At 50.6% G+C, this 22,814-nt stretch overlaps 1 long non-coding RNA gene across 1 annotated transcript; it reads right to left on the reverse strand.

Annotated features, from left to right (window-relative positions):
• Positions 1-4,501: 4,501 nt before the first annotated feature.
• Positions 4,502-11,895, reverse strand: LOC116968277. Its single transcript, XR_004410446.1, has 3 exons — positions 11,884-11,895; positions 10,505-10,506; positions 4,502-4,612 (listed from the first exon to the last, which is right to left on the reverse strand). It is a non-coding gene; the product is annotated as an uncharacterized LOC116968277 (long non-coding RNA).
• Between the last annotated feature and the right edge of the window lie 10,919 nt (positions 11,896-22,814).

Below are 22,814 nucleotides of genomic sequence, written 5' to 3' on the forward strand. Positions count from 1 at the left end.
TGGCGAGCCGGGAGTGACCGGTGGGTGTCTGCATGCGGACAACTTGACCGGGGAAAAAGGCGCGGCAGGGGCAGCAGGACTTGTCATGGGAGCGTTTCTGAACATCGCGCTTAAAGGCAATGCGCTCCTGAACAGCAGCGGACTTGAAAACAGAGGGGACGAGTGTGCGCTGGGCCACCGGGATCGGAGGTCTGGTAGTGCGAGACATGAGCCGCTGAGCAGGGGAGCCCATGGCAGGGTCACGGGAAATGTTGCGAAGGTTGAGGAGGGCTAGAAATAAGTCAGAGTTGGACAAACGACATTGTTCCAGTAAGTTCTTTGCACTGCGAACGGCGCGCTCGGCCAGACCGTTGCTTTGCGGGTACTCAGGGCTGCTGGTGAAGTGGCGGAAGTTCCAGCTGTTTGCGAAAGCCCTAAACTCGGAGCTTGTGAATTGGCTGCCGTTGTCAGACTGCAGGCTGGCCGGGGTGCCAAAGGTAGAGAAATGGCGGCGCAGCTTTTCGACAACGGCCGAAGAGGTGAGGGAATGCAGCTGGTCGACCTCGAACCAGTTGGAGTAGGAGTCGACTAGTACCAGGAAGTGTTTGCCTCGCCACTCGAAAATGTCAGTGGCAACCGCCATCCAGGGCAGTTCGGGTGCAGCCTGCTGCAGAATCGGTTGTCGTTGCTGGTGGGGGCGAGGCTGTTGCAGGTGGAACACGAGGAGACCCTCTCCCGGATGTATTGAGCCATACCAGGCCAGTAGAACTGGCTCTGGGCGTGAGACAGGGTGGCTTCGGCCACAGGATGACCGTTATGAGCGGCTCGAAAATAGTGGTCGTGCAGAGCAGCAGGCACTACTACATTGTGTCCTTTCACAACCACGCCGTCGTGGAGTACGAGCCAGGAAGTAGGGCACGGACCAGGAAGTAGGGCACGGCGCCAGCCGGTAGAGCGGAACGACGGTCGGGCCATCCCTGCTGGATGATGGCAGCAAGCTGTTGCAGGGCAGGATCATCGGTAGTGTGCTCGACCAGGGACCTCATCTGCTGTGAAGGGACAATATTGACGTTGAGCACCATCAGGTCAGACATTTCATAGGGGTGGCGATCGGTGGATGTTAGCGGGGCGCGGGATAGCGTGTCAGCCACGAACATGTCTTTGCCCTTCCGGAAAACGACGTTGAAAGTGAAACGCTGGAGCTGCAGCATCATGCGCTGCAATCGGGATGAGGCAGCATGGATCGACTTGTTGAGGATGGTGACAAGCGGCTGGTGATCTGTTTCAATGGTGAAGGTGTTGCACAGTATATAGTCCTTGAATTTGGAGCAGGCAAACACCACGGCCAGTAGCTCCTTCTCGATCTGTGCGTAGTGCTGTTCGGCAGGGGTCATGGTACGGGACGCGTAGGAGACTGGCAGTTGCAGGCCGTCATGGAGCTGTAGACAAGCGGCACTGAGCCCGAACTGAGAGGCGTCGCAGGTGATAATAATGGGACGTTGCAGGTCAAAACATTTACGTGTGGGGGTACTGATCAGCTTGGACTTAAGGATGCCGAAAGCTTTTTGGTATTGAGGGAACCAAGCCCAGGCCGTGTCATTCTTTATCAAATCCCTCAGGGGTGCACTCAGCTCGCTGAGGTCGGGAATGAACTTCCCCAGGTAGTTTACCATGCCCAGGAAACGTTGCAGGCTGGGCACATCGGTGGGTGGTGACATCTCGGAGATGGCAGCCGTTTTCTGTGGATCGGGTTTCAGCCCCGAGGCTGTTAATCCATGTCCAACATATGCGACCTCGGCGACGCGGAAACGGCACTTCTTGGGGTTGAGTTTCAAGTTGCTTTTCCGGGCCCGGTCCAGGACTTGGCGGAGGTTGAAATCGTGCTCAGCGACATCCTTACCGTAGACCAGGATGTCGTCAACGATGATGGCACACGGTAGACCGGCAAACAGTTGCTCCATTGTCCGTTGGAACACCACGCTGGCAGAGTTGATTCTGAATGGCATTCGGAGGAACTTAAATCTGCCGAAGGGGGTGCTGAAAGTTGTCAGGTTGGAGGAATGGTCGTCCAGCGGTATCTGCCGGAGGGAGCTCTTGGCATCGAGGACAGAAAATATTGTGGCCAGACCAACCTGTGCAGCGACGTCCTCTACTGTTCTCATGGGGTAGTGCGGGCGTTTGAGGGCAAGGTTTAGGTCTTTGGGGTTGATGCAAATTCGTATTTCGCTTTTGTCCTTTTTCGCGGTAGCAACCATGGTGGAGACCCACTTGGTGGGTTCGCTGACCGCCTTTAGGATGCCCATTTTTACCATGTTGTGCAGCGTCGATTCTACTTTGTCCTTCATGGCGAAGGAGACACGGTGTGGCGCACGGACCACTGGTTCGATCTTGCGGTCGACGACAATCTTGTAGTTGTAGGGCAGCTTGCCCAGTTCGTCATCAAAGCGGTCAGGATATTCAGTCAACAGGTCCATTAGGGCTTGCACCTTGTGGATGTCACGGTGGAAGAAGACCCGGCCCAGGTCCTGGCATGCTTGGTAGCCCAACAGGGTAATGCAGCTGGAATCGAGAAGTTGGAAAGTGAGGGGCCGAGAGGTCTCCAGTATCTTGCAGCGCAGAGTTGCCTTTCCCACAGGAACAAGCACCCCTCCCCGTATGCATGCAAAGTGGAGCGATCAGAAGTAACTTGCTCATTCGTCCTAATCTTTTTGAAGAGGCTTGTTGACATAACATTCGCAACAGCTCCGGTATCAATCTTAGCGGTGAAGGTCGAGTTGTTCACAGTTACACGAACTGAAGGGTCTGTTATCACTGCAGGTGCATCAAACAGAGAAAATATGCTGGTCTCCCCCTGAGAGGACCCAGATTCAGATACAGAGAATTCGTCGAGATGGTACTGGGAACCGAGCTCGCTATCAGTTTGCTCCAAGTTCTTTAACATACGCCTTGGAGCAGCAGGAGTCTTCCCACGGGAACGGCAGGCAGCAGAAAAATGGTTCAGTTTCTTTCAGTAATTGCACGTTTTGCCCAAAGCAGGGCATACATTGTACTGATGAGTGGCAACGTTACAATTGGGGCACCTTTGCTGGGTACGTCCCCCGGGAGCAGTGCCGGACCTCGGGGGTCGTGGCGGGGTAGGGTTCTGCCGAGGGCGGGTAACGCTGGCAAAGTTAACGTCCTGATCAGCCGGTGACACTGCCGAGGTGACGGCCTCGGCTAAACGGCAGGCATGCATAGCCTCGTTAAAAGACAGGTCGGGCTTGCGCAAAAGTTCAGCCCTTAGCTTTTCATCGCGGAGACCGTAATCCAGAAGGTCCCTGGTCAGCTCCTCGGGGGTCAGCGTCTCAAGGCAGCACCGTCTGGCCAGGTGTCGCAGCGCAGCAACATAGTTCTCAGCAGATTCACCAGGGTGCTGACGCCGACCGAACAGTTTGAAACGTTCTAAAATGCAATTAGTCGGAATGTCGCAAATCGCGGTAAACTTAGCCAATAAACATACCGGGTCCCGAAAAGATTCACCCGCAGCGTGGACGAAGAAGTCTGACCGAGCCAGGGCATCGGGACCAGCCAGGTTGAGGAGTAGAGAAGCTTGAACGGCTGGGGTAGCGGCAGGATGAGCGATTGTGACATAGTGGTCGAAGTCACGTCTAAAGACATCCCATCGATGGGCAATGTCTGCATCGAAAACGAGCACATCGGGTTTGCGGCAAGAAGTGGCCATAACGAGAAAAAAAGAGGGGGTAACAGAAAACTGGGGCAAAATTAAATAAACAACCGATAAACAGGAGGCGCAAAGGTAAGAGGGTTGACACCATGTAAAGATGTGTTATCAACACACTGTGACTTTACTTCTTTTATTCATACTGTCGCATTACAGAGAACACTAGCTGTACGTTGTCTGTCACGGAAACTAGAGAGCGATATGTGGGTGGGGAGGTTGTAATTATACTTGTGATATGGGGAGTGGTTAGTAGTGATGAGGTAACTATATTAAGGGTCACATGCATATATCATCTACAATAAGTAACAAGTAGAACGATGGGAGGGGTGAGGGGAAAATAACAGATGAAGTTTATTCTGAGCAAGCGTGAGATATTGCACTTTAGGAGGTCAAATATATTTGCAAAATATACAATTATTGGCATGACCCTTAATATCATTGATGTTAAAGAGATCTTGGGATCTAAGCTCGTAGCTCCACGAATGTGATAAAATAGACTCTAGTTCCAGGAGCTTGGTGGTGAGTTCGGATGGGATTATGGTGGCAGAGCTATAGGGAGGATCCACCGCAGTCGGGTCACGACCCATGATCCGTATTGTTGCCACGCTACGCCAACTGGAGTACACGCGATGAACTGCAGGTAAGCAATGACCAGTGCTTCCAGCGTAGCGGGCCCGTTAAAACCCGCCGAAATTGACAATGTTTGCGTTGTAAATAATTATGGAAATCGGGATAAGCGTGAATGCCTACTTCAGAATTCCAAAAGTGAGGAGAAATGACGGTAGATAGAAGCAAGATAGGCCCAGCCTCAACTACCTCCTCCGTCAGCTAGTTCAATTCACCCACCACCGTCTGTTGAAAAGTTACCCTCAGTTTCCTATTAATTCTTTTCCACTTCACTTTGTACCCATGCTTCGACCCCCCCCCCCACGCTGGGCAACAGATTATGTGCATCTAACTAAATTGTGCTCTATGCAAGATTCCAGCATTTGCAGTTTCTCCCTCACCTATATCCACCTATCAATTCTGAAGATGGGTCTCAACCTGAAATTTCACCCATTCCTTCTCACTATACATGCTGCATGTCCCGCTGAGTTACTCCAGCATGTTGGATCCATCTATCACTTGCCAGGCTTTATCCAGCCCTCGTCTCTCTTTTCCAGCTTCCACCCCCCACCCTCTCCAATCAGTCTGAAGAAGGGTCCTGACCAAAACGTTGTCTGTCCATTCCCTCTAAAGCAGTGGAGGAATTCAGTGGGTCAGGCCGCATCTGTAGACAGAAGGAAATCTAAGGCGACCACTCCCACCTCTCCTTCCGAACTTTCTCCATCCCCTACACCAAGCAGTCTGAAGAAGGGTCCCGACCTTGAATGCTGCCTGTCCATGCTCTCCAGAAGTGCAAGTTACTCCAGGAGATTTTGTCTCTTTTTGTAAATCAGCATCTGCTGTTCCTTGTATCTTGACTATGCGTGCATTTCACCCTACACTTGCGCTCGGTCCGCCAAGGCCTGCTGGATCTCCTGGTTGCCAACCATTTTAACTCCCCTTCCCATTCCCACACGATATGTCTGTCCTGGGCGTACTCCATTGCCAGAGTGAGGTGGCACGTAAACTGGAGGGACAGCACCTCATAGTTTACAGCCCAATGACATGAACATTGATTTTTCCAAATTAAATAGACATCCCCCTCCCCTCCTTCCCCTGTCTTCTTCTCGCTGGCGAAAGGTGTCAGGATTTAACCAGAGTCACCGTTTCCTGTATTTTCAATATGTTTTAAAAGTATATTTTATTGTTTCTAGGTTTGTTTTGCATGGGGGGGGGGGGGGGGGGGGGGGGGGGGGTATTGGGGGAAACGTTTTTTCAGTCACTTACCTCGACGGTTATGCGACTTTTCTCATTTGCCGAGGATCGCCAGTGGGGAGCTCCAACCTGGAGGCCTGTGGACTTTAACACCGTGAAGCCCGCGGTCTCCGGTAAGAAGAGGCCAACTCAGGAGCTCCTTGTTGCGGAGTGTTCCATTCCGACCCGATGCCGGAGTTTCTGTCATCCCGACGCGAGGGATTCGGTCATAGGACCGTCGGCAGCGGCGACTGCGGAGGGTTCAACAACTCCGACCTCGGGTGAACAAACAAAGAAGATGATTGAACTGTATTACCTTCCATCACAGTGAGGAATGTGGATTCCGCTGTGGTGGATGTTTCTGTTACATTTTATTTTATGTGGCTGAGTGTCTTGTTGCTTTCTACTTAGTATAGCTGTATGGTAACTGAAATATCACTGTACCTCAATTGGTGCATGTGAATGTAAATGTGAACTGAACAAACTCTGTCTTGAAAACATCCAGTGAATTGGCTTCCACTGCCTTCTGTGGCAGAGAATTCCACAGATTCACAACTCTCTGGGTGAAAAGGTTTTGCCCCATCTCAATCCTAAATGACCTAGCCCTTATTGTTAAACTGTGGCCCCTGGTTCTGATAATATCCTAGTTATATAATATAAATTATAACGTAAGGTATTTTATTAAGTAAAGATTAATTTGACATTTTTGGGTTCTGAAGCTTTGTAATTATGTGCTGTAGATGAGCTGGGTGATCAGGAAATTGGAGGCCAGCATTCAAACTACATCCAAGCTGCTTCCTGTTGTGCCCAAGCGAAAGATATTGGCAATGGTGGGAGAGGATGTGTTTCCTGAGAAGGTGCTGGCTTCTGTCAATAGAAGCCTTGAGAGAGAATGTGTTTCCTTTGGAGTTGGGTCTCTGTAAACAGGAACTTCTGTGGGTAATTGATAAAGATCCTTACATTATTTAAGAAGGTACTGCAGATGATAGACCTTTGACTAAGTTCCTGTTGTGTGGAGGTTTGTAACGAATGTTTGTGATCGATATAACCATAGCATGAGAAGTATTGTGTTAATTACAAAAATGCTTTGAATATTCTGTGATTGATGTGTTCGACGTCATTGCTCCAACTCTGTATAAACATGTGACTACGTTTCCAAAATACTATAAAATGATGCTGAATGTCTTTGTTCATTAGGGTGATGGCCCAGGAGGGTTAAGTATGTGTTGAATACTTGACTTTGTATCCCCTGGCACTCTCGCCGGCTAAATGATCAGTAAAGCTTGTGTTGGTTGATCCAACCTATTGTGAGTTGTCTGGTTTAAGAAATTAACCTTAACAGTTCTGTACTCCCCCAACATGGCGAACATGTTTCTTGTATCTACCCTGTCCAATCCCTTACTTATTTTATATGATTCTATAATATACCCGCTCATCCTTCTGAATTCCAGTGAATACCAACCCAGTCGACCCATTCTTTCAACATATGTCAGCCCCGCCATCCCCGGAATTAACCTTGTGAACCTACGCTGCACTCCCTCAATAGAAATAATGTCCTCCCTCAAATTAGGACCAAACCTGCACACAATTCTCTAGGTGTGGTGTCACTAGGGCTGTGTACAACTGCAGTAGAAACTCCGTGCTCCTAAACTCAACTCCTCTCGCTATGAAGGCCAACATGCCATTAGCTTTCTTCACTGCCTGCTGTTCCTACATGCTTACTTCCAGTGACTGATGTACAAGGACACCCAGGTCTCGTTGTACTTCCCATTTTCCTAACCTGACACCATTCTGATAATAGAGTGCTTGAGTAATACCTTACACTTATCTCATGCGACTCTCAGTCCGAAGGTTCCTTCTCTCCAGAGATGCTGCCTGTATCGCTGAGTTACTCCAGCACTCAGAAACGTCACCTATCTATGTTCTCCACAGTTGCCGCCTGACACGCTGAGTTACTCCAGCACTCTGTGAAACGTTACCTATCCATGTTCTGATCAGATGCTGCCTGACCCGTTGAGTTACTCAAGCACTTTGTGTCTATTGAGCAAGAGCATCCATATAAAACTATCTGTCCAGTCCAAAGCTCAATGAATGACCAGTCTACACATCGCACACAGCTTCCTTTCATCTGAAAGTCTTTCATGCTTTGCATAGGGTAGTTATCAATAACCATTTCACACAAGTGGTTAATGACTTGTTCACATTAACTTTGAAACGTCACCGATCTGTGTCTGTCTTCAATATTCACATCTGTGGTGGAATGGCCTACTCCAGCACCTATTTTTCTGTTTCCCTGGTTTCAGGCATTTCACAAATGTTGTCATCGAGAGAATGGGTGTATTACAGGGAAAGGAAATGGGCCACAGAGCAATAAAGAACCATTTTGAAGTAAAGAGCACTTTTACTGAAGTAAAAATCTAATTTTTAAACAGGAACTTCCATTGAATCCCTATAATAAATTGCTCCAATTTGTGGTCAACACTCGGGCCAATCTGTGACCAACGCTCCCACCACGTGGTGAACGGCTGCACTGCAGGCTCGTCAGGTATGTGGGCAACACTCCCACCGTGTGGTGATCCGCTGGACTGCAGGTCCGTAGATATAATTGGCCGGGTCTGCAGTACACCGGATCAGCACACGGTGGGGGTGTTGACCGCAGATCGGACGGGCTGCAGTGCAGCGGATCACCAGACGGTGAGAGTGTTGTCCACATATCAGACGATACCTGCAGTGCAGTGGATCACCACATGGTGGGAGTGTTGACCACAAACTTGAAGGGCCTGCAGTGCAGCGGATGACCACGTTTTTTTAATTATACAAATACTTTTATTTCAAAAAATAAAAATCAACATACAGACTATTAACACAATCAAATAATGCCTATATTGATAGTTTACAAACGTTCATCAGATTAATATAGCAAGTGGAGTTGAGTATAGGAGCCAAGATACCCTTCTGCAGTCGGACAGGGCCCTGGTGTGACCACGCCTGGAGTATTGTGTGCAGTTTTAGTCTCCTAATTTGAGGAAGGACATTCTTGCTATATAGCCAAGTCAGGGGATGTGGGGAGAAGGCAGGAACGGGGTACTGTTTGGGGATGATAAGCCGTGATCACATTCAATGGTGGTGCTGGTTCGAAGGGCCGAATGCCCTACTCCTGCACCTATTGTCCATTGGCTCTGGCAGAGCCAGAATCTCCACATGCTGGCATTAAAACTCTCAACTCCAGTACCAGGTGTGTTGAGCTTCACCCATGCTCCTCTGGGGAGGTCAGACCCTGGACAGCTTTTATCTGGTGAAGAGATGTAGCTGTGTAATGGAGATGAGGTTGCCTTCCACTCCTGTGATCACTTGGTGGCTGTCCAGTGTGCTTTTGACTCAGTTGGCTGGATGGATGCTAGGAGTTGTTTTCCATGTGGAGCAAAGGGGTGATGGGAGAGAAAAGGGGTGGGGGGGGGGGAGACAGGGAGAGTGGGGGAAGAAAGAGAGGGGGAGATAGAGGGGAAGAGATGGGTAGAGAGGGGGGGTGTGAGAGAGAGGGGGGGGGGGAGAAAGATGGGGAGAGAGAGAAGGGGAAGGCAATCTAGAGGGGGAGAGAGAAAGGGGTGAGACAGAATGGGGCGAGAGAGGGGGAGAGAAAGATGGGGAGTGAGAGGGGGAGAGAGAGGGAGAGAGAGACGGGGAGAGATAGGGGTGGAGAGAGAGAGGGTGAGGAGAGAGTGAGGGGGACGAGATTGTGAGGCGGGAGACGGGGGGGGGGGGGTCTCTGCTCTGTGCTGATAGCCTGATGGAGGCGGTGATCAGACAGCCCTCAGAGCCTATAATACAGTCTTGTGGCCCAGAATTTAGGCCAAAGCCCAGAATTTAGGCCCGGAGTCTACACCACAGGCCCAGAGCTTACAACACAGGCCTGGAGACTATTACACAGGTCTGGAGTCTATAACACAGGCCTGGGGCCTATGACACAGGCCTGGGCCCTATGACATAGGCCTGGAGCATATGACACATTTGATACTGTCGACCACACCATCTGGTACTGGGTTGGTATTGATGGCACTGCCCTGAGCTGGTTCATCTCCTACCTCAAATGTCGGTTTCTCTACTAACATAGGCAACTCTCTCTCCTCCCCAGCTATCCTCTGCTGTGGGGTTCCACAAGGTTCCATCCTTGGCCCCATTCTCTTCCCCCTGTATATGCTCCCCTTAGGCCAAGTCATTGAAAGGCATGGCATTTCCTTCCATTGCCACGCAGACGATATACAACTCTATCTCCGCCTGAAGTCCAAAACCAATCAAATCTGCTCAGCCTTACCCGTCTGCGGTGATCCTTCTTGGCCCCTCGAATTCAATCAAAATGATAGCAGGCAGCCTTGGAAGCCTTACCCCATTACTCAAAATCACGTCAAAAACCTTGGCGTGATATTTGACTCAGTATTGAAATTTGACAAACAAGTCAATTCCGTGGTAAAAGCTAGCTTCTTTCAGCTTCGGACGATAGCTAAAATAAAACAATTCCTCCAGTTTGATGACCTCGAAAAGCTCATCCACACATTTATCTCCTCCCGCCTAGATTACTGCAACTCCCTCTACAGTGGCATCAGCCAATCTTCCCTGTCCCGCTTGCAACTTGTCCAAAACACCACAGCGAGACTACTGATGGGCACCCGAAAAAGGGACCACATCACCCCGATCCTGACCTCCCTCCACTGGCTCCCTGTGCGGTTCAGAATAAATTTCAAGATCCTCCTTTATACCTACAAAGCCCTTAATGGGCTTGCCCCCATCTACATCAAAAGTCTGCTTACCCACCACACCACCTCCAGGTCCCTCAGATCAGCCAACTTGGGGTTACTGAACATCCCACGGTCTAGGCATAAGCTCAGGGGCGACCGGGCCTTTGCGGTTGTAGCTCCAAGACTGTGGAACAGCATCCCTCTTCCAATCAGAACTGCCCCCTCCATCGACTCCTTTAAGTCGATACTTAAAATTCATCTCTACTCCCAAGCCTTTCTTGACGTCCTCTGAGCGAGGGCTATATGTATGTAGTGATGTTTGTATTTCATCTAGGAACCACTGTTGTATAACGTCAGTACCTCCACCAATGTAAAGCACTTTGGCCAACGAGAGTTGTTTTTTAAATGTACTATAGAAATAAATGTGACTTGACTTGACTTGACGTGACACAGGCCTGGAGCCTATGACACAAGCCTGGAGCCTATGACACAAGCCTGGTGCCTACGACACAGGCTTGGGGCCTATGACACAGGCCTGGGACCTATGACACAAGCCTGGGGCCCATGGCACAAGCCTGGGGCCCATGGCACAAGCCTGGTGCCTATGACACAAGCCTGGGGCCTATGACACAGGCCTGGTGCCTATGACACAGGCTTGGGGCCTATGACACAGGCCTGGGGCCTATGACACAAACCTGGGGCCTATGACACAAGCCTGGAGCCTACCACACAGGCCTGGGGCCTATGACACAAGCCTGGGGCCTATGAAACACAGGTCGGAAGGTCTAGAACTTAGGCGAAAGCCCACAACACAGGCCCGGACGCCAACGGACGTAAAACAGCCGTGAAGTCTACAAAACACAGGCCTGGACGCCAAGAACTTTGGGCAAAGCCCGGACCACAGGCCTGGGGCCTAAAACACAGGCCTGACGCCAACGTACAAAAACCTCTGAACCAAAGAGCATTATTACAAGATATTTTTGTGGGTGCTTAGCCACAGATATAGTATATTTGTGTATTTATGCTTGGAACTAAATGTTTTAGAGTGAAACTTTTTGGTCCAAAAATCAGCAATTTGACGATGAAATGCATTAATAAAAGCAAAATAGAGCATGATTTCTCCACCCTCTCTCTCTCCCCCTCACTCTCTCCTGCCCCCTCTCTCTCCCCCTGAGCGATGGGAGGGAGGGAGGGAGGGAGAGAGAGAGAGAGGGGAGGGGGTTGAAAGGGTGAGTGAAGGAGAGAGAATGATTGCAAACAAAAATTACATACAAAAGCAGACTAAATTCTCTCTCACTCTCTACGTGTGGAGGAGGGAGATGGGGAGAGGTGGGGGACGAAGATGCCCCCTCCCGATCTACCCTCACTCCCACACTCTCCACCTTCCCTCCCACTCTATCCCTCTCACTCTACCCCCCCACCCCTCCAGCACTGGCCCCCTCCCTCTCTACCCCCCTTCCTCCCACACCCCCTCTCTCCCACTCTTACCACTCGCCCTCCCATTCTGCCCCCTCTCTCCCACCCCTCCTACTGTGGGCTTTGGCCTATGATCTGGACCGCAGAGCCTGTTTTTTGTAGGCCTCATGGCAATGTTGCAGGCCTGGGCCTAACCTCTGGGCTTCGGCCTAATTTATGGTCCTCGGAGCCTGTCAAGTAAAGGCCTACTGGAGTCAGACTCCTGTTGCTAGAGAAGGCCTAGCCTTTTGTCAAGGAAGGCCTACTGCCAACAGGCTTCTGTTGCAAAGGAGGTTCTACAGGTATCAGGCTCACATTGCTAAGAAACTCACACAGAAGCGCTCGCTCACTCCGCACTAATAAATGAATCTTTTCGCCACTGCTTCTCACAATTAATGCTTCTTGTAATTTTGGGGACCAGAATAGAACACCACACTCCGAAAGTATTGCCCCACACACTCACCAACATCTTTTGTACAGCAGCTCTAACATGATGCATGTCCCAACTAACTCTTGTACTCAATGCTCTGACTGATGATGAAGGCGAGCAAGTTGACAAACTGTTGCTGCTGCTTCTTCATCACCCCATCTATCTGTCTGTCTGTGTATTAGCGCTTTCAGAGTGTTATGCCCTCACCCCCCCTCTCTCTCGGTAAGTTTGTAGACAGCAGCAGCAGCAGCAGCAGCCGCAGCAAAATTGGTGATGTACAGAACTTTAAAAGCAAGCGACTGACTTACACTCTGAAATTGCAGCCGGGTCCAGATTAACTGGAAATGTGGGCCAAGGAATAATGGCAGATTGAATTTAACTTGGACAAGTGTAAAGTGGCAAGTTAAATCAGTGCAGCAGCAGCAGCAGGACTTACACTGTTAATGGCAGCAGAGCCCCAGAGAATGTTGTAGGAGGACACAGAGACCGCTGAATAGTACGAGTGCATGATAAACATGGTGATGAGGAAGCAGTTTGTCAAACTTGTCTTCATCAGTCAGAGTATTGAGTACAAGGCTTGGGACAATAGCTGGACAAAAAATGTCAGATTAAAAAATACATCAAAAGGCTGAGGTGGAGAGAGAGAGATGGGAGGGAGAGAGGGAGAGGAGAGAGACAGAGAGAGGGGTGAGGCGGGTGAAAGAGTGAGAGAAAGAGGGAGAATTATTGCATACAAAAATTACATACAAAAGCAGAGCAAATTCTCTCTCACTCTACGTGTGGAGGAGGGAGATGGGGAGGGGTGGGGGAGGAAGATGTCCCCTCCCTCTCTACCCTCCCTCCCCCCCACTCTACCCCCTCCCTCTACCTCCTCCCATTCTCATACTACCCCCTCCATCTCTGCCCTGTTCCTTTACCCTCCCACTCCCACTCCCTCTACTCCCACTATTCCACCACCCCCTCCCTCTCTAACCTGCTCCTATCTACCCCCCTCCCTCTCTAACCTCCTCCCTCTATCCCCCTCCCGTTCTCCCTCTACCCCTCTCCATCGCGGCCCCATATCCTCTCTACCCCTCTTCTCCTCCCTCTCTACTCGCCTCCCACTCCCGCTACCCCTCACTCTGCCACTCTACCCTATCCCCGTCCCTCTCTGCCCTTCCCGTTATACCCCCTCCCTCTCTAATCCCCTACCGTCTACCCACCTCTCTCTCTCCCAGCCCTCCACCTCTACCCCCTCCCTCTCTAGGGATTGAAGAGGGAGGGTGAAGAGGCAGAGGGGAGTGTTGGTGGATGAGGAGAAATGAGCCGCGCCTGTGCAGTTGGGGGCTATGCATGTGTGATGCAATATTGTGTTAGGGGAATGGCTTACATTAGGGGAACGGGTGAGTGGTGGAAGATTACGTTGAGGGAGCAGACCCAACGGGTCAGCATTTAGCACTAATGCCTCCATAGAAACATAGAATCATAGAAAATTGGCGCAGGAGTAGCCCATTCGGCCCTTCGAGCCTGCACCGCCATTCAATATGATCAGGGCTGATCATCCAACTCAGTATCCTGTACCTGCCTTCTCTCCATACCCCCTGGTCCCTTTAGCCACAAGGGCCACATCTAACTCCCTCTTAAATATAGCCAATGAACTGGCCTCAACTACATTCTGTAGCAGAGAATTCCAGAGATTCACCACTCTCTGTGTAAAAAATGTTTTTCTCATCTCAGTCCTAAAAGATTTCCCATTTTTCCTTAAACTGTGACCTATGCCTACGTCCTGTGGCATCTCCTATGTCACAGCGTGAACCAGTCAGCCGCATCTGCACAGTTGGGAGCTATGGATGAGTGGTGGAACATTCGGGGACCAGCCTTCCTGTGTGACGCTGTGCCCGCCCCCCCCCCCCCCCCCACCCCGGATTGAGCGACGGGACCCAACAGGTTCCACTTGGTGTAGTAACCAGCTAAAAGTTTCTATAAGTAGAGATAAGCAATGTTCACCATTGAAGGCTGAAATGGCTTCAAATAGAGATGATTGGTGAAGAATAGCCTGAAACTAAATGTAACATTGTTTGCGATCAAAAAAGTATGTTGTGCAGTGTGTATAATAATTACTCATTTGCTTCTGCAACATCGGTGACGGCAACAATAGAAAAAGGTGAGAGTGTTTACAAGGATTTGACCACAATTGAATCAATGGATCTTATTTGGTACAACTAATCGATTATTTGTCAGTTATACCTTGCTGTAGAAATCGTTAGTCTCTTCACAAAGGCAAGAGTGGGCATGTTGCTAAAGAAACTCCTCAGAAACTCTTTGGAGGAAAGGAAACATTTCCTAATCTAATCAAATCCATTTAAACAAACAAAATACAACAGTGGCCAAATGATATTGACATTTGCAGGAACTATCTTTGAAGTAGTGGGGAGGTGTCCGACTGCCCTGCGACTACAGATATGCATGGAGGCAAGAATAGTTTCTTATCATTTCTGGAGATGGTTGGCTTTTTCTTTCATTATGGATAGCACACCATGAATTCTGAAGAATTCCGAAGAACACAGTCAGGTCAGGAAAAAATTGCTTTATTTGTTACGCAAGGCACAAATGCATCAAAACTTTCTTTGAAAAATCACTTTAAAATGCCTTTAAGTTTTTGGGCCAGTGGCAGCCAGCTGGTACTGTGAGCCGTCGGCTGTGTGCAGCTTGGCTCACTTTTGCATTGTGAATTGGGTACAGTATGAATGAGAAGATGCTGGTTCTGTTGCTTGTCTGCTCCTCGACAAGGAGGGCTTATATTAGGAATACTTCCCCATCCGTTTCCCGCCACGGATGGCTGACCTGCTGAGTTCTACCAGCACTTTAGAGGGGAATGGAGAGTTGACATATCTGGTCTGGACTCTTCTTTGGGCTGATGGAATCGGGGGAGAAAGCTGGAAAAAGAGATGGGGTCAGGACAGACTCCATGACTTGATTAGGAGGGGGGGGGGGGGGGGGGGGGGGGGGGAGTCTCCTTAATTTGGAGAATTCAATGTACATGTTATTGGGCTGCAAGCTTTGAGGTGCTGTTCCTCCAGTTTGTGTGTCACATCACTCTGGCAATGGTGGAGGCCCAGGACAGAAATACCAGTGGGAAGGGGAGTTGAAATGGTTGCGTTGAGGGGACCAGGCCTCTCGTGTGACTGGAAACCGACGGGTCCCACTTAGTCTAGTCTTGCAATAAAATCACAAAGCAAATCTGCAAAGTCCCCGGTTTTCATTTTCCTTTAATTTCCCTCTAAATTAATTACTTCCAATCAAAAAAGAGAATTAATTCATTGGAATACGACTTGGCTCCAGCGGGTTGACGAGGAAAAGTCCTTGTTTACGGCAGCTGGAGTCTTGCGGACGACCAAGTGCAGAGAGCGAGATCCCAATGTTCGGAGTTGAGGGGGAACGGCTGGGGGACGGGAAGCGGTGACTCCGAATTAATCCTGATGCCTTTCACCAGCGAAAAAAAGACAGAGGAATGACAAAGAGATGGTCCACGATGGGGCATGTCTCCTTAATTTGGAGAATTCAATGTTCATGTCATTGGGCTGTAAGCTATGTGGTGCTGTTCCTGCAGTTTGCCTGTCACCTCACTCTGGCAATGGAGGACGCCCAGGACAGAAAGACCAGTGTGGGAATGGGAAGGGGGGGGGGGGGGGGGTTAAAATGGTTGGTAACCAGGAGATCCAGCAGGCCTTGGCAGACCGAGCGCAAGTGTAGGGTGAAATGCACGCCTAGTCTAGATACAAGGAACAGCAGATGCTGGTTTACAAAAAGAGACACAATCTCCTGGAGTAACTTGCAACTCTGGAGAGCATGGACAGGCAACATTCTAGGTCAGGATCCTTCGTCAGACTGCTTGGCGTGGGGGGTGGAGAAAGTTGGAAAGGAGAGGTGGGAGTGGTGGGAGTGGTCGCCTTAGATTCCCTTCGCTCTACAGATGCGGCCTGACCGACTGAGTTCCTGCACCGCTTTCGAGGGAATGGACAGACAACGTTTTGAGTCAGGACCCTTCTTCAGACTGATTTGAGAGGGGGGGGGGGGGGAGGTGGAATTGGATAAAGAGAGATGGGGTCTGACAAAGTCTGGCAAGTGATAGGTGGATACAAAATGCTGGAGTAACTCAGCGGGACAGGCAGCATCTCTAGAGAGAAGGAATGGGTGATGTTTCAGGTTGAGATCCTCCTTCAGAAGTGATAGGTGGATATAGGTGATGGAGACAAAATAAACTGCAGATGCTGGAATGTTGCATAGAACACAATTTAGTTAAATGCATAGAATGCATAAAATGCAGAGGACATGGGCTCAAGGTGAAGGGGAAAAGATTACAGAAATCTGAGGGGAAACTTTTCAACAGAGGGTGGTGGGTGTATGGAACAAGCTGCCGGAGGAGGTAGTTGAGGCTAGGTCTATCCCAACATTTAAGAAACAGTTATAGACAGTTACATAGATAAGACAAGTTTCGAGGGATATGGACCAAATGCAGGCTGGTGGGACAAGTGTAGCTGGGACATATTGGTCAGTGTGGGCAAGTTGAGCCGAAGGTCCTGTTTCCACAGTCTATCACTATGACTCTAACACGAAGTGCTGCAGTGACACTGCGGGTCAGACAGCATCTGTGGAGAACATGGATTGGTGACATTGCAGAGTGCTGGTCTAACTCAGCAGACGAGGCAGCATCTGTGGAGTCACCGCTGCTCCAGCAGGTGAAGCATTTACCACAGGACGGGCAGGGGAAGGGACGCTCACCGCTGTGGGTACGCCCGTGCTGCCACAGGCTGGGCATGCGGGTGAAACCCTTGCCACACTCAGCACACACAAAGGGCCTCTCTCTGGTGTGTATCCCGCTGATGCTCCCGCAGCCCCCATGCTTTCTTGTCACAGCGGGAGCAGCTGCTCGCCGGCGTTGGCCCGCCGGTGCTGCCGCAACCCACGCTAATTTTCAAATGCCTCAACACAGTACGGGCCGTCGTAGGTCTGGCCAATGGTGTGCATTCACTGGCGAGACAGGGCGTGCAAGGCCATGGCAAAGCGCTCTTCACACACCGGGCTGGGACGGGGCCGTAGCAGGCGTGCACCCACTGGTGGGACACCAGCCTGGAGGAGCGGGTGAAGCCCTCGCCGCACTGGGCACAGGTGTAGGGGCGCTCGCCGGTGTACTAGCAGGCTGGTGGAGCTGATGTAGAGTGGTTATTCATTAAGCTTTGGACTGGCCAGATAGTTGTATCTGGATGCTCTTATTCCATAAACACAAAGTGCTGCAGTAACTCAGCGGGTCAGGCAGCATCTGTGGGGAACAAAGTTAGGTGACGTTTCAGAGTGCTGGTGTAATTCAGCGGGTCAGGCAGCATCTCTGGTCAATGTGGATAGACGATGGTTCAGATCTGAAGAAGGGTCGTGACTCAAATAAACATTTCCTATCCACATGTTCTTCACAGACCGACACAAAATGGTGGAGTAACTCAGCATCTCTGGAGAGAAGGAACCTTCTTCAGACTGAGAGTCACAGGAGAGGGAGACACAGTGATGAGGAAGTGTATGGTATTACTCCAGCACTCTGTATTATCTGAATAATGTCAGGTTATAAAATGGTAAGTACAACGAGACCTGGGTGTCCTTCTACATCAGTCACTGAAAGTAAGCATGCAGGTACAGCAGGCACTGAAGAAAGCTCATGGCATGTTGGCCTTCATAGCGAGAGGAGTTGAGTTTAGGAGCAAGGAGGTCCTACTGCAGTTGTACAGGGCCCTAGTGACACCACATCTGAAGAATTATGTGCAGTTTTGGTCTCCTAATTTGAGGAAGGACATTCTTGCTATTGAGGGAGTGCAGCCTAGGGTAACAAGGTTAACTCCTGGGATGGCAGGACTGACATATGTTGAAAGAATGGGTCGACTGGGCTTGTATTCACTGGAATTCAGAAGGATGAGCGGGTATTTTATAGAATCATAAAAAACAGTGAGGGATTGGACAGAGTAGATGCGGGAAACATGTTCCCCATGCTGGGGGAGTCCAGAACTGTTAAGGTTCATTTCTTAAAACAGTCAACTCACAATAAGTTAGATCAACGAACACAAGCTTTACTGATCATTTAGCTGGCGAGAGTGCCAGTCAAGTATGCAACACATACTTAACCCTCCTGGGACATCACTCTAATGATTCAGCATAATTTTATAGTATTTTGGAAACGTAGTCACATGTTTATACAGTTGGAACAATGACGTCTAACACATCAATCACAGAGTATACCCATTCAAAGTATTCTTGTCACTACAGTACTTCTCATGCTATGGTTATATCGATCACACACTTTAGTTACAAACCCCCAAACAACAGGAACTTAGTCAAAGGTCTATTATCTGCAGTACCTTCTTAAACAATGTAAGGATCTTTATCAATTATCCACAGAAGTTCCTGTTCACTGAGACCCAACTCCAAAGGAAACACATCCTTTCTCAAGGCTTCTGTTTACAGAAGCCAGCACTTTCTCAGGAAACACATCCTCTCCCACCATTATCAATATATTTTGCTTGGGCACAACATGAAGCAGCTTGGATGCAGTTTGAATGCTGGCCTCCAATTTCCTGATCACCCAGCTCATCTACAGCATAGAATTACAAAGCTTCAGAACCCCAAAATGTCAAATTAATCTTTACTTAATAAAATACCTTATGTTATAATTTATATTATATAATTAGGATATTATCAGAACCAGGAGCCACAGTTTAACAATAAGGGCTAGGTCATTTAGGATTGAGATGGGGAAAAACGTTTTCACCCAGAGAGTAGTGAATCTGTGGAATTCCCTGCCACAGAAGGCAGTGGAGGCCAATTCACTGGATGTTTTCAAGAGTTAGTTCAGTTCACATTTATAGTCACATGTGCCAATTAAGGAACAGTGATATTTGAGTTACCGTAGAACCATACTAAGTAAAAAGCAACAAGACACACAGCCACATAAAATAAAATTTAACAGAAACATCCCCCACAGCGGAATCCACAATCCTCACTGTGATGGAAGGTAATAAAGTTCAATCATCTTTCTCGTTTGTTCTCCCGTGGTCGGGGCAGTTGTACCCTCCGCAGTTGCCGCTGCCGACGGTCCGATGTCCGAAACCCTCTCGTCCGGAGGATGGAAACACCGGCGTCGGGAACGATTGGAACACCCCGCAGCATGGCCTCCCGAGTCGGCCTGTTCTTAACAGAGACCGCGGGCTTCACTGTGTTAAAGTCCACAGGCCCCGAGGTTGGAGCTCCTCACGGGCGATACTCGGCAAAGGAGAAAAATCGCACCTCCGTCGAGGTAAGTGACTGAAAAAAGGTCTCCCCCCAATCCCCCCCCCCATGCAAAACATACCTAGAAACACTAAACCATACTTTTAACTTACTTAGAGATGGTCCATGAGGAAGGGGGGAGGGGGGGATGTCCATTTAATTTGGAGAATTCAATGTTCATGTCATTGGGCTGTAAGGTTTGAGGTGCTGTCACTCCAGTTTGTGTGTCACCTCACTCTGGCAATGGAGGAGGCCCAGGACAGGAAAACCAATGTGGGAATGGGAAGGGGAGTTGGCAACCGGGAGATCCAGCAGGTCTTGGTGGACCGAGCGCAAGTGTAGGGTGAAATGATCGCCTAGTCTATATACAAGGAACTGCAGATGCTGGTTTACAAAAAGAGACACAATCTCGTGGAGTAACTTGCACCTCTGGAGAACATGGACAGGCAACATTCTAGGTCAGGACCCTTCTTCAGACTGCTTGGTGTGGGGGGGGGGGGGGGGGGGGGGGATAAAGGTTGAAAGGAGAGGTGGGAGTGGTCGCCTTAGATTACCTTCCCTCTACAGATGCGGCCTGACCAACTGAGTTCCTCCACCGCTTTAGAGGGACAGACAAGGTTTTGAGTCAGGACCCTTCTTCAGACTGAGTGGAGAGGGTGGGGGGAGGACACTGGAAAAGAGATGGGGGCTGGAGAAAGCCTATCGGACACAAGATGCTGGAGTAACTCAGCGGGAGGGGCAGCAATGGGTGATGTTTCTCCAGAAGTGATAGGTGAATATAGGTGAGGGAGACACAAGAAACCACAGATGCTGGAATCTTGCATAGAACACAATTTAGTTAGATGCACAGAATCTCTTGCCCAGAGTGAGAAAATCGAGGACCAGAGGACATGGGTTCAAGGTGAAGGGTAACTTTTCAACAGAGGGTGGTGGGTGTATGGAACAAACTGCCGGTGGAGGTAGTTGAGGCTGGGACTATCCCAACATTTAAGAAACAGTTACAGTCAGGTACATAGATAGGCCAAGTTTGGAAGGATATGGACCAAATGCAGGCAGGTGAGACTAATGTAGCCACGACCTATTGGTCAGTGTGGATAAGTTGGGCCGAAGGTCCTGTTTCCACACTGTATCACTCTATGACTCTAACGTGATGTGCTGCAGTAACTCAGCGGGTCAGGCATCATCTGTGGAGAACATGGATAGGTGATGTTTCTCAGAGTGCTGGAGTAATTCGGCGGGCTAGGAAGCATCTGTGGAGAACATGGATAGGTGGCAGTTCGGGTCGGGACCCTTCTTCAGACTGACACTATTTTAACAGATGAGGGGGTGATCGGCAGATGAGTGAAGTAAGTGACAGAGGCGAGAGAAAATAAGGAGATAAAAGGATGTGAGATAAGGTGAGGAATGTATATGTGCAGCTTTAAGGGACATTGGTCAGGTAGCATTTGGAGTATTGCATACAGTTCTGGTCACTCCATTACAGGACTGATGCGGAGGCTTTGGGGAGGTGCAGAGATAGTTAACCAGAATGGTTTACAAACAAGGAACTGCAGATCCTGGTTTACAAAAAAGGACACAAAATGCTATAGTAACTCAGCGGGACAGGCAATATCTCTGGAGAGAACGATTGGGTGACACTTCGGGTCGAGACTGAGGAGGGTCTCGACAAGAAACATTACCCATTCCTTCCAGCATTTTGTGTTTACCTAAACAGCGTCTATCGACGTGGCGGTGTGACAGCACGCTGGAGGGGCGGGCAAAGGCCTTGTCACAGAGCGGGCCGGTGACGGGGTGCTGGCCGGTGTGGACTCGCCGGTGCTCCAGCAGGTGGTCAAGGTGAGTGAAGCACTTACCACAGGACGGGCAGGGGAAGGGACGCTCACCGCTGTGGGTACGCCGGTGCTGCCATAGGCTGGACATGCAGGTGAAATTGTTGCCACTCACAGCACACACAAAGGGTCTCTTTCTGGTGTGTATCCACTGGTGATCCCGCAGCCCCCATGCTCTCTTGTCACAGTGGGAGCAGCTGCTCGCTGGCGTGGGCCCGCCGGTGCTGCCGCAACCCCCGCAAGCTATCAAACACCTCACCACAGTACGGGCAGTCATAGGGCTGGCCACTGGTGTGCACGTGCTGGTAAGACAGGGTGTGGGAGGCCATGGCAAAGCGCTCTCCACACACCGGGCTGGGAACGGGACTGTCGCCAGCATGCACCCGCTGGTGGGACAGCAGCTGGGTGGAGCAGATGAAGCCCTTGCCGCACTGGGTACAAGTGTATGGGCGCTCGCCGGTGTGGGTGTGCTGGTGCTTCAACAGGCTGCTGGAGGTGGTGAAGCCCTTGCCGCACTGGGCGCAGGTGTAGGGGCGCTCGCCGGTGTGGGTGCGCTGGTGCTCCAGCAGGCGGCTGGTGTAGGTGAAGCCCTTGCCGCACTGGGCGCAGGTGTAGGGGCGCTCGCCTGTGTGGGAGCGCTGGTGCCTCAGCAGGCTGCTGGAGTGGGTGAAGCCCTTGCTGCACTGGGCACAGGTGTAGGGACGCTCTCCGGTGTGGGAGCGCTGGTGCACCAGCAGGTTGCTGGAGTGGGTGAAGCCCTTGCCGCACTGGGCGCAGACGTAGGGCCGCTCACCGGTGTGGGTGCGCTGGTGCACCAGCAGGCTGCTGGAGTAGGTGAAGCCCTCGCCGCACTGAGCACAGGTGTAGGGGCGCTCCCCGCTGTGGGTGTGCTGGTGGGACAGCAGATTGGCGGAGCAGGTGAAGTCCTTGCCGCAGTCGCTGCAAATATAGGGCCGCTCCCCGCTGTGGGTGCGCTGGTGCTTCAGGAGGCTGTTGGAGCGGGTGAAGCCCTTGCTGCACTGGTTGCAGGTGTATTGCCGCTCCCCGTCGTGAGTGCGCTGGTGTACCAGCAGATTGTCGGAACGGGTGAAACCCTTGCAGCAATGGGTGCAGGTGTAGGGGTGCTCCCCGGTGTGGGTGCGCTGGTGCTCCAGCAGGCGGTCGGAGCGGATGAAGCTCTTCCCGCAGTCGCTGCAGGTGTAGGGCCGCTCCCCGGTGTGCAGGCGCCTGTGCACCTTCAGGCGCTTGGATGACTTGAAGCCTTTGCCGCAGTCGGAGCAGATGAATGGCCGCTCACTGCTGTGCACCCACTGGTGCTCCCGCAGCCCCGACAACCGGCTATAGCTCTTGCCACAAGTGGAGCAGCCATAGGGCCTCTCGCCCGTGTGCACCCGCTGGTGGATCTCCAGATGGCTCAGGTGCTGCCAGGCCTTGCCACACACGTCACACTGATAACGCTTCTCCTTGTTGTGCCCCGTCATGTGGTCTTCCACCAAAGATCAGCCGCTCGAAGCTCAGCCCGCTCACCAAGCAGATGGGAG

Source organism: Amblyraja radiata, chromosome X (genome assembly GCF_010909765.2).
Source record: "Amblyraja radiata isolate CabotCenter1 chromosome X, sAmbRad1.1.pri, whole genome shotgun sequence".
In the NCBI taxonomy this organism is placed as follows: Eukaryota; Metazoa; Chordata; class Chondrichthyes; order Rajiformes; family Rajidae; genus Amblyraja; species Amblyraja radiata.